Below are 10,224 nucleotides of genomic sequence, written 5' to 3' on the forward strand. Positions count from 1 at the left end.
CAGGTGAGGTTGCTGAAGGGGGAAGGTGAGCAGGCTGGAGGGGGCGCTATGGCTGAAGTAGCCTACGGCAGCCGGAACCTTATTCGAGCCCCGCTTGTACCTTTGCTAGGTACAACTAAAAGAACGGATCTGGTAAACCAGCGAGCATGGTAATCTTGAAATAAGCTTCATCAATACCACATACCTGCCAACGGTCCCGAATTTCTCAAGACAGTTCTAGCTGTAAAGGGAATGACTCACTAAAGAGGAGTGTGTCTCTGCCCAAAATGTGTGTGGTTTGGGTAGGTCAAGCAGGGGTTGGGAATATCGAACTCTGCGCCCTAACTGATCAAGATTTCCAATAGGAAATTATTATTGTAGATTTATAAGGTGCCACAGTGCTCCACAGCGCTTTACAGTAGGGAAAACAGGACATACTTAAAACAGTGACATACAAGGTAAACAAAATAAATGCTGACATGAAAACAAAGTGTATGAAGTACCCTGCTCATTAGAGAGCTTACATTCTAAGTGGAAGAGGGCACAGCTGAAACTAGAGGAACAAATGTGGTTTAAAGTTTAGATTGGGACAGTTGTGAGGGTGCATTTGTGTGAATAGTGTTATCAGGGATAAGGTCACCTCTAAAAAAGAGATGGGTTTCAAAGAGAGTCTAAAGATTTGAAGGCTGTAGGAAAGTCTGATTGGGCGCGTTAGGGAATTCCATAAGTGGGGAGCAGCACGGGAGAAGTCTTGTAGGCGGGACTGAGAGGTGGTTATCAAAGACGAGACGATAGTCAGAGGTAGATCTAAGAGGACGGGAGGGAGAATATTTTCATATGAGATTTGAGATGTATGCAGGGGGAGTGTTGTTGAGGGCTTTGTAAGTAAGGGTGAGTAATTTGAATTGATTCTGGAGGACACAAGGAGACAGTGTAGGGATTTGCAAAGTGGTGCAGCAGATGTGGAGCAGTGAGAGAGGAAGATCAGTCTTGCAGCAGCATTTAGGATGGATTGAAGTTGGATATATGGGTGTCAGGAATGGCAGATAGCATGAGGTAGCAACAGTCAAGACGGGAGACGATAAGAGAATGAATAAGAGTTTTGGTAGCATGCTGAGTAAGAAAAGGGCGTATTCTGGCAAGTGGAATCGACAGGACTGAGAGAGAGTCTGGATGTAAGGAATAAAGCAAAGGGCGGAGTCAAGTGTGACTAGGGAGACTGAGGGAATTGTGGTGAGGGAGATTTGAGGGCAGGTGGTGATGCTGGTAGTTGTTGGAAGGTTTATCAATATGCCACTGTGAATCAGCCTAGGCAGAATACCTAGTGCAGAATATGCTTCATAAGCACTCTGTGTGACAACTGCATCTCTTATTCTGAATGAGAAAATGTTTGTCACGTCAGATGGACTGATATTCTGAGACACATTGAACTTGTTATGGAAGCTAGCGGTGCAATCCCCACAACATCAAGCAGCAGCTGATAAGAATATAGGTTAACATATTCCAATTTCATATGACCAGGCTCATTTTCAATTATAGGGGACATCCCCGAGATGTAAAAACCATGGAAACAGAGATACTGTACATATGAAACATATCACATTAAGGCACTTTTGCCTCAGAACCTAGATATATGTTACAATTTATTTTTATTCTTGTAAAGCAGTGTATACATTTGTTCCCATGGTTACTTATTCTGTTACATTGAACCAGTTTAAGTCACAAAGTGCGGATAAAATTTCTGTTCCATTTGCTACTTGTATATTAACCTAGTTGTGTATGTTATGCATTGATTGTCAAAGCAACAATAGTCGGTACTTAAATGTGCTGGCAAATGGCCAATGGGGCGGTTCGGGGAACAACAATTGCAATAACTATTTTAATTTCAGAACAATATAATCTATCAAGTGTGTGAACATAAAGAGCCTGTTCAAAATCAGAAAGCAACTTGCACACAACTTGCAACACAATGTCCATTTTTGAGCATGACATGTTAAGTAGTACTCATAGAAAAACATTTTTGGTGGTTACATCTGTGAAAACGTTTCTTTTCTTTATCCTTTATACTAATAGAATTAGCATCGGAAGTAACCCAACCCATTTATGAAGTACCACGGTGATGCTTGTACTACCGCGATGCCCATTCTGATAGCTCCATCTCAGTATGCTGCTAACTATAGGGGGTCACTGGAAAAATAGTTTATTGATCCCTTGCATTTTCCTTAGTGCGGGGAATTCCATTGGGCTATTATCTTGCTCCCCAGAAAATAAATAAAACAAAAATTCAATACTGTGCTAAATTTTTAAAGTTATACGAGCTCTTTAAATAAATAAAAAAAAATTGTTTCACATGCGCTGGACCCCCGCGAATACTCGGCAGTGGAAGGGAGCTCTGGTGCAATAATGTTATCATGCTGAGTAGCTTTTGGCATGACAGCTGAGTGTTGTTCAGCTGCTACAGCAATCCTGGTAACCAGGGGGTAAACGTATTAAGTGCCGGTTTCTGCAAGTCGCCAGAAATCGGCGAGTTGGCAGTGAAAATTTAAAGTTGCAGTGACTTTGCCGCTTTAAATGTTCTCTGCATCTGCAAACTTGCTGATTTCTGGTGACTTGCAGAAATTGGCACTTAATCACTTAATACATTTACCTCCAGGCAGGGGCAAATGTTGGATTTGTAGAGGGGGGTTTCCCCACCATGCCGCCAGTGGGCGTGACCAGCATACATGGGGGCGTGGCTATAATATTAGACAGTGCTTGGCTGCTCTCCAACTCTTCCTATTACCATACTATACATGAGCAATGCTGCATGCACTACTGTTAGGTGCTCTTCCTTTTCAAGCAGAGCTGTGTGAAGCGGGAGCAGGGTCCAGCCACCTCAATTATACAGTGCTCCAGGATTGGAGGGGGGTTTCCACTAGGAAATCCCCCTCAGTTTGCCTTTGCCAGGTGTTGTAAAACTACAAGCCCCAGCATGCCCTGCCAGCTAACAGATGGCTATCTACAGGCAAAGCATGCTGGGGCTTGTAATATCATAACACCTGGAAGGCCACAGGTTGGACAAACCTGTGCTACAATGATGAAATATTGTTAAATAACAAGAAAAATATACCTTGCAGAGGAGAATAGCAATAAATAGGATAGGTAAACCCTACACATGATAAACTCGAGGGGCGCATTGGACAAAACTGTAAATGCACGTCAAAGTTCAACACTCTACCATTTTACAACCACCCCTTTCGTTGAAATTAACTATCCAGTTTGTCTCCTAAAATACTGCTCGGTTCAGCCTTATTTACGTAAATCATGAGAGTGAGGAGATGAATGGTAAAATATCCACTAACAAAAAATACAAAAGCAGGGAGTGTGCCCCCTGCCCATCAAATCCTCAACAAGCCCAAGCAGACACTCTTAGTAGGTGCAGGGTCTGCTATCCCCGTTGTTTAACTTTTCTGACACCAAGACCGTTATTCTTTGCAATGCAGCTTTTGAGAGACTATTTCCACTCATTTCCATTTATTCAGTTACCTTCGCCTACTTCCAATCAACAATCAGAGGAAGCACCAGACAATTTAAACTCAGCGGCTTTCCGGGTCCCTTGATGGATTATTGTGGCTTGTATACGTGATCAGCCTTGGTTTTTCTACTATTGTTACCTGTGTACCGAACCAGTTTGTCCTTCACTATGTCTTTCCATGATTACCAGTGACTTGCTTAAATTCACTCCGTTTTGCCTGCACTGACCTCGGCTCGTTGCTGATTCCTTCCACTCTGGCAAATGGACCTTCTCTGACACCTGATTGGTTACAGGCTAACACTTTAGGTGGAACCCTATTGGGTAAATCTATGATTTAGAATGACCTACATATAATTGTAGATCACAGGATTAGCAATATCATTATCATCATCATCGTCTTTTGCTTTTATAATAGCACCAGTGCAGCAGCACCTTGAATAAACAGTTCCATTTTGGGTATAAATTCAAAAGCTGTTTTGTATTCATTTATAATACAAAAGGGATGACATGATCACTGTGTATAAATATATTAATGACCCAAACAGAAAATCTGGGACAGCCTGTTTAGTTTAATGTATCCACAGAAGACACAAGGCCACCCCTTGAGACTGGAAGAAACTTCAGCTACGAAAATTATAATTTGCCATAAGAGCCGTGGATCTGTGGCCTGCACTCCCACAGTAACTGGCATTGTTAGACACTATAAGAACATTTAAGAGCAATGGACATTTCTTAACAAAACATAATATACCGGGCTACTGGCATTAATAAACATTATACAGTATGTTGATCCAGGGATTTATGCAATTACCAGTATGGAGTCATGAACCATTTTACCTTCTTAATGCAAACTGGAATGCACAGCATAGTGTGCTTTTATTTGCTTTCTCTGGATCAATAGTGCTTTTTGAGAATGAAATTATAAACTTAATGGACCTATGTCTTTTTTTAACTACTTTGCCGATATACATCAAGGTGTTTGCAGTCTATAAAAAAAATAAATAAAGAAAATAATATAAATAACCATTAAGTCATTGAAGCGGACCCTATATTGGAAATGGTCTGCAACCCAGCCAAATGAATGTTAGTCAGATGCTGAGAGGAGGGCAGACTGGCCACATTACAGTTCTAATGCTGTGGTGTGAATAATATATATATATATAAAAACTGTGGCGCCTATGTTAGAACATACTTCCTAAATGTCTGCGCTTCATAGCATCAACATCATTTATTTATATAGCGCCACTAATTTCGCAGCGCTGTACAGAGAACTCACTCACATCAGTCCCTGCCCCATTGGGGCTTACAGTCTAAATTCCCTAACACACACGCGCACACAGACACACACACACACACACACACACACACACACACACACACACAAACACTAGGGTCAATTTAATAGCAGCCAATTAACTTACTAGTATGTTTTTGGAGTGTGGGAGGAAACCTGAGCACCCGGAGGAAACCCACGCAAACACAGGGAGAACATACAAACTCCACACAGATAAGGCCATGGTTGGGAATTGAACTTATGAAATGTATTGACAAAACAGCGTTATCATCATCTTTTATTTATATTGCACCAACATATTCCGCAACGCTGTACAATCAGGGGAACACAAATTAAACATACAACTATGGGCAAATAGAGAAACAAAAATGAAACAGAAGGTGAGAGGGCCTTAGCCGCTAGATCTTACAATGTGAGGGAGATGAGGGACATGAGGAAGGTAGAAGTACTTGTTTTGAACAATACTGACAGATGATCTCCTGCATTACAGTATTCCTTCATTTCATTTACGTCAGCCAGACATGACAGCGATGACAGAGGATCTAGCATCAAACCTGCTCCAGCCCTGTCCCAGCTGATCCGCCACATTCCTGTCTGGCTGACATTTATCTACTCTCATTAAAAAAAAAACAACTAAGATAAACAAATACATAATTTAGTTTAATGGTAAAATAAATAGCAAAATATTTAATTTCTTTGTTAAACACAACCAGTCATGTAGTCTAAGGACAAACAGAGCCCCTACTGTGAAGTATAAGGAGATTAGAAGACACTTCACAGCCCTGTATAAAAGCACATTGATTCATGCCTTTTATATGGGCATGAACACCACTGTGACCTATAATATCCCTATAATTCACAGTAAGCAGTTCATTATCCCATATATAAAAGGACGAATGTTTGTACTACAAGAAACACAAGAGACAGACATCAATCAGATGAAGAAACACATTGGTAGAAGGACTAGTCCATAGATTCCTGTATTATATTCTGCTCCTGTTTGTTTATTTACCTACCTACGTGTGTGTGGATATACAGATATACAGATATACAGATATACAGATATACAGATATACATATTGTAACAAAGAGGCATTTATCTGACAAGATGCAGAGAAAACATACAAAGCAGAATAAAACATTGGCACAGTTATGCACCTAGATTGAGATTAAACCAGGTAAAGACTTATGTATAGTTTAAAGTTTGGCTAACTTACTTGATTTGAAAGCTCCTTCCTCTCAGCAAACAGACAGGGTGTGTCTGTTAGTGCAAACAGAGCCAGTGATGGGTGTTTCCTCTTAAAGAGAAGGTGGGTGTGTCACCTGCCCATCAAGCTAAGGCTGGGGGAGGAGTATCCTGTATAAAAGCTTGCTTGTGTCATTTGTTCACTGAGACCAACGCTGGGGAAGCTGGCTGGTCTTGAGAGAGCTGGTCTATGTCTAGCTAGTGTTTAGGGTCTCCAAGAATTGCTGTGAAATTCATACGGTGTCAAAACATTTTAACCATCCTGACAATAAAGCTGCATAAAAAGAAGAAGTTGTTCGCGTGTGCTTCAGAAGTAGCGGGCTCTTGCCACAATATAATAAATATATATATATATATATATATATATATATATATATATATATATATATATATATAGTTGTAATGCAACTTGCTTGGGTGTTTTCAGGCTACACTGTGATTTTCCTGCCTTCTGTGTTTTACTTTTTCAAACTCCTTGGAAATGACAACAGTTCTTTGAATCAACGTAATCAGAAGTGCAGCAATCATGGCACATCCGAATTTTCACAGGTTAACGAAAGTTTCATAAGTCATATAGTAATGACATAGATGGAAGGTGTCTAATTGCAAATGGCCAATTAGTTTCTATGAAATGTGAAAAACTCGAACACACCAAGAAGGATGTTTAATTGTGAGAGCATGTGTTAATGTGACACTTAATTACTAGTCAGACATTTGAAATTAAGCTGTAGAGCTGTGCAATAACAGGTTATGGCGTCGACGGGGCTCTGTCATGCAAGGATATTTATATCCTCAAATATATACTTAAAATCACATAACATCTTAATATACATAAAGCTAGGTGACAACATTCCATTATTGGTGCGATCCACATGACAGTGGGGCAGGGGAAGATAGGGCATGTTCTACTTCCCCCATCCATGTTACTTTATCTGCATTGGAAAGGTACCCATGTGTAATGAACACACATCTCTCCATAGAAATAAAAGATCTATTGTCCCTTTTATGTCCATATTTAGCTGTCAAAAATGTTATGGAGAAAATGCGTAAACTATTATTACCCGTTTGGAGAAGCACCAATATAAGTCTTCAATAATGTGTAAATATAAACATTCTAAATACATGCTGGATGTATGAGTGTTTTTTCATGCAGATGTGCATTTGACACTACAATGTCCCTACATCAATTTCACTGGTCCCTCATATAACTACTCTGTGATATTGAGGACCTTGCTCCTTCCACTACACAGCTGTGTCTCCACTCCCCTACTCACATCATGACACTGCTCCTGTCACATGCAGCTATATGCTCATAAGCTCACAAGTGGATAGGTGACTGGCTCACACATGATCAGCAAATTCCTTTCCTGTTCCTGTGAATTTGTTTTTGCACTTGCTTTATTGAAGCGAACTCACAACAGCTAATACAACATTTACTCCACCGTCACCTTTTAATAAATCATTTTCAATTTTATGGCTCTCCACAATATATTTGGGGAAAATATGTGAAGTCCAGTTAACAATCCCCCAAATATCAAGGTACGAAATAATGCTTGTATTCACCTGGTAGATTGGAGTCCTTTGTTTCTAATCTTCTTCTGCCAAGGACTCTTCACCACTACCAGCTTATCACTAAGCGGTTACGATGGTGGTAGACAGGAAAACTGGTCAACTAACTATATCTTGTATAGATCTATTTTGCATATCTCCTTGTGAGGAAAGCATTGCCAAACAGTGGCAGATGGGATGAATATCGAACCCAAACAGTGGACAACTGAAAAATTTTAGCCCGGGGGGGCCAAGACTTGACTTGGCAGCCTGTTAGGAACATTTTAAAGGGAAAAAAATTATAGGTGGAAGAAAAATCGGAAGACTTCTTTGCATTACAAGTATGAAAATTAGGCAATGCACTCCCACAAGGACTGGTATTGGCATACTATATAAATTGAAGAAAGGACTGGACATCGTTTGTATCGTTTTCATTTATATAGCACCAATATATTATGCAGTTCTTTGCATTAAACATGCGCTCATTTCACCAATTCTAAAAAATTCTATAGATCCAGCCTCTCTCTCCAACTATCGCCCTATTTCTTTCCTTCCCTTTGCCTCTAACTACTTCAGCGACTGGTGTACAACCACCTGTCTCACTGAAACTGCTCTCACAAAAGTGACCGATGATTTACTTGTATCAAACGCTAAAGGTCATTTCTCCATACTCATTTTCCTGGACCTCTCTGCTGCTTTTGATACTGTTGATCACCCTCTTCTCCTACACACCCTTCACTCCATTGGCCTTTGTGACACAGTCCTTTCCTGGTTCACTTCCTACCTAGCAAACTGCTCCTTTAGTGTTCCTACCTCTGGCACATCCTCCCCTCCACTCCCACTATCTATTACCACAAGGCTCTGTTTTTGGCCCTTTACTTTTCACACTGTACAACCTCTTGGGGAACTAATTCACTCGTTTGGCCTCCAGTGCCACCTCTGCACTGACACACTAATCTATCTCTTCCCCTGACCTCTCTCCTTCTGTACTATGTCGTATAACCAACTCCCTTTCAGATATCTCCACATGGATGTCCCGACACTACCTAAAGCTCAACATGTCCAAGCAGTACTTATCATTTCCCCCCTCCCAGCATCGCCACCTTGCCTGAAATCTCCCTCACCGTCATTAACACCAAAATTTTCCTCAGTCTACCAAACCCGCTGCATTAGAGACACCTGACTCCGCCCTCTGCTTTATTAAGCACATTACAGTCTCCATCCCAGTCCTGTTGACTCCACTTTAGAAACATTGCCAGAATACGCCCTGTTGTTACCCATTATGCTACTAAAACTCTTATCCATCTCATCCTCCCCCGTCTTGACTACATCAACCTCCTGCTATCTACCATTCCCCCCACCATGTATCCCCACTTTAATCCATCCTAAATATTGCTGCAAGACTGGTATTCCTCTCTCACCACTCCACATCTGACGCACCACATTGCAACACTGGCTCGCTGTGTCCTCCAGAATCCATTCCAAAGCCCCGAACAACACCTTCATACATCTCTAATCTCATATCAAAATGCTCTCCCTCCCCCCCCCCCTCTTAGATCTACCTCTGACCTGCACCTTGTCTCTGGTAACCACCTCTCACTCCCGCCTACAAGACTTCTCCCGTGCTGCTCTGCACTTTTGGAATTCCCTACCAGGCCCAATCAGGCTTTCCTACAGCTTTCAAATCTTTACACTCTTTCTGAAACCCCATCTTTTATTAGAAGTGACCTTATCCCCGATGACACTACTCACACTAATGCACCCTCACAACTATCCCAATCTCCACTCTGAGCCACATTCGCTCCTCTTGTCTCAGCTGTGCCCTCTTCCACTTAGACTGTAAGCTCCCTAATAAGCAGGGTCCTTCATAGTCTGCACTTATTTTGTCTGCCTTATATATCACTGTTTTCTGTATGTCCTGTTTTCCCTACTGTACGGCGCTGCAGAGCACTGTGGCGATTTACAAATCTACAATAATAATAATAAAATACAGAGCCATTACTACCATTAATATGATAAGGAGTGATTTTTTGTGGTTTTTGTTTCCCTCTGGCACCATCCCAACAATATGTATTTATACTAAGAATATATTTGTGTTACATAGATTATTACCTGCGGTGTCATGAACCCTCTTCCTATTCAAAACTGATTCTTTTGTAAAGCAATTTGAACACAGGTTGTCATGCAAAAATAAGCAAATACATTATTATTGTTTATTTATATAACACCAGTCATATTACGCAGCGCTGTAAAGAGAATATGTAATCATTCACATCAGTCCCTGCCCCATTAGAGCTTACATTCTAAATCCCTAACACACACACACACACACACACTAGGGTCTAGTTTGTAAGACGACAATTAACTTACCAGTATCTTTTTGGATTGTGAGATAAGACTGTAGCACCCAGATTAAACCCACACAAACATGGGGAGAATATAGAAGCTCCACACAGAAAGGGCCTGGTCAGAATCACACTCATGACCCCAGTGCTAAGAGACAGCAATGCTGACTACTGTGCCACCGTACTCCACACATAATTCCACATAAGCTTCCTTAAACATACAGCACGGTGGCTTAGTGGTTAGAACTTCTGCCTCACACCACTGGGGTTGTCATGGGGGGTCATGAGTTAGATTCCC

At 41.1% G+C, this 10,224-nt stretch overlaps 1 long non-coding RNA gene across 1 annotated transcript; it reads right to left on the reverse strand.

Annotated features, from left to right (window-relative positions):
• Nucleotides 1-6,469: 6,469 nt before the first annotated feature.
• On the reverse strand, nucleotides 6,470-9,735 carry LOC142160542 (uncharacterized). Its single transcript, XR_012693270.1, has 3 exons — nucleotides 9,694-9,735; nucleotides 7,597-7,851; nucleotides 6,470-6,657 (listed from the first exon to the last, which is right to left on the reverse strand). It is a non-coding gene; the product is annotated as an uncharacterized LOC142160542 (long non-coding RNA).
• Nucleotides 9,736-10,224: the final 489 nt, after the last annotated feature.

The sequence above is a fragment of the Mixophyes fleayi genome, chromosome 6 (genome assembly GCF_038048845.1).
Source record: "Mixophyes fleayi isolate aMixFle1 chromosome 6, aMixFle1.hap1, whole genome shotgun sequence".
Lineage (NCBI taxonomy): Eukaryota > Metazoa > Chordata > Amphibia > Anura > Limnodynastidae > Mixophyes > Mixophyes fleayi.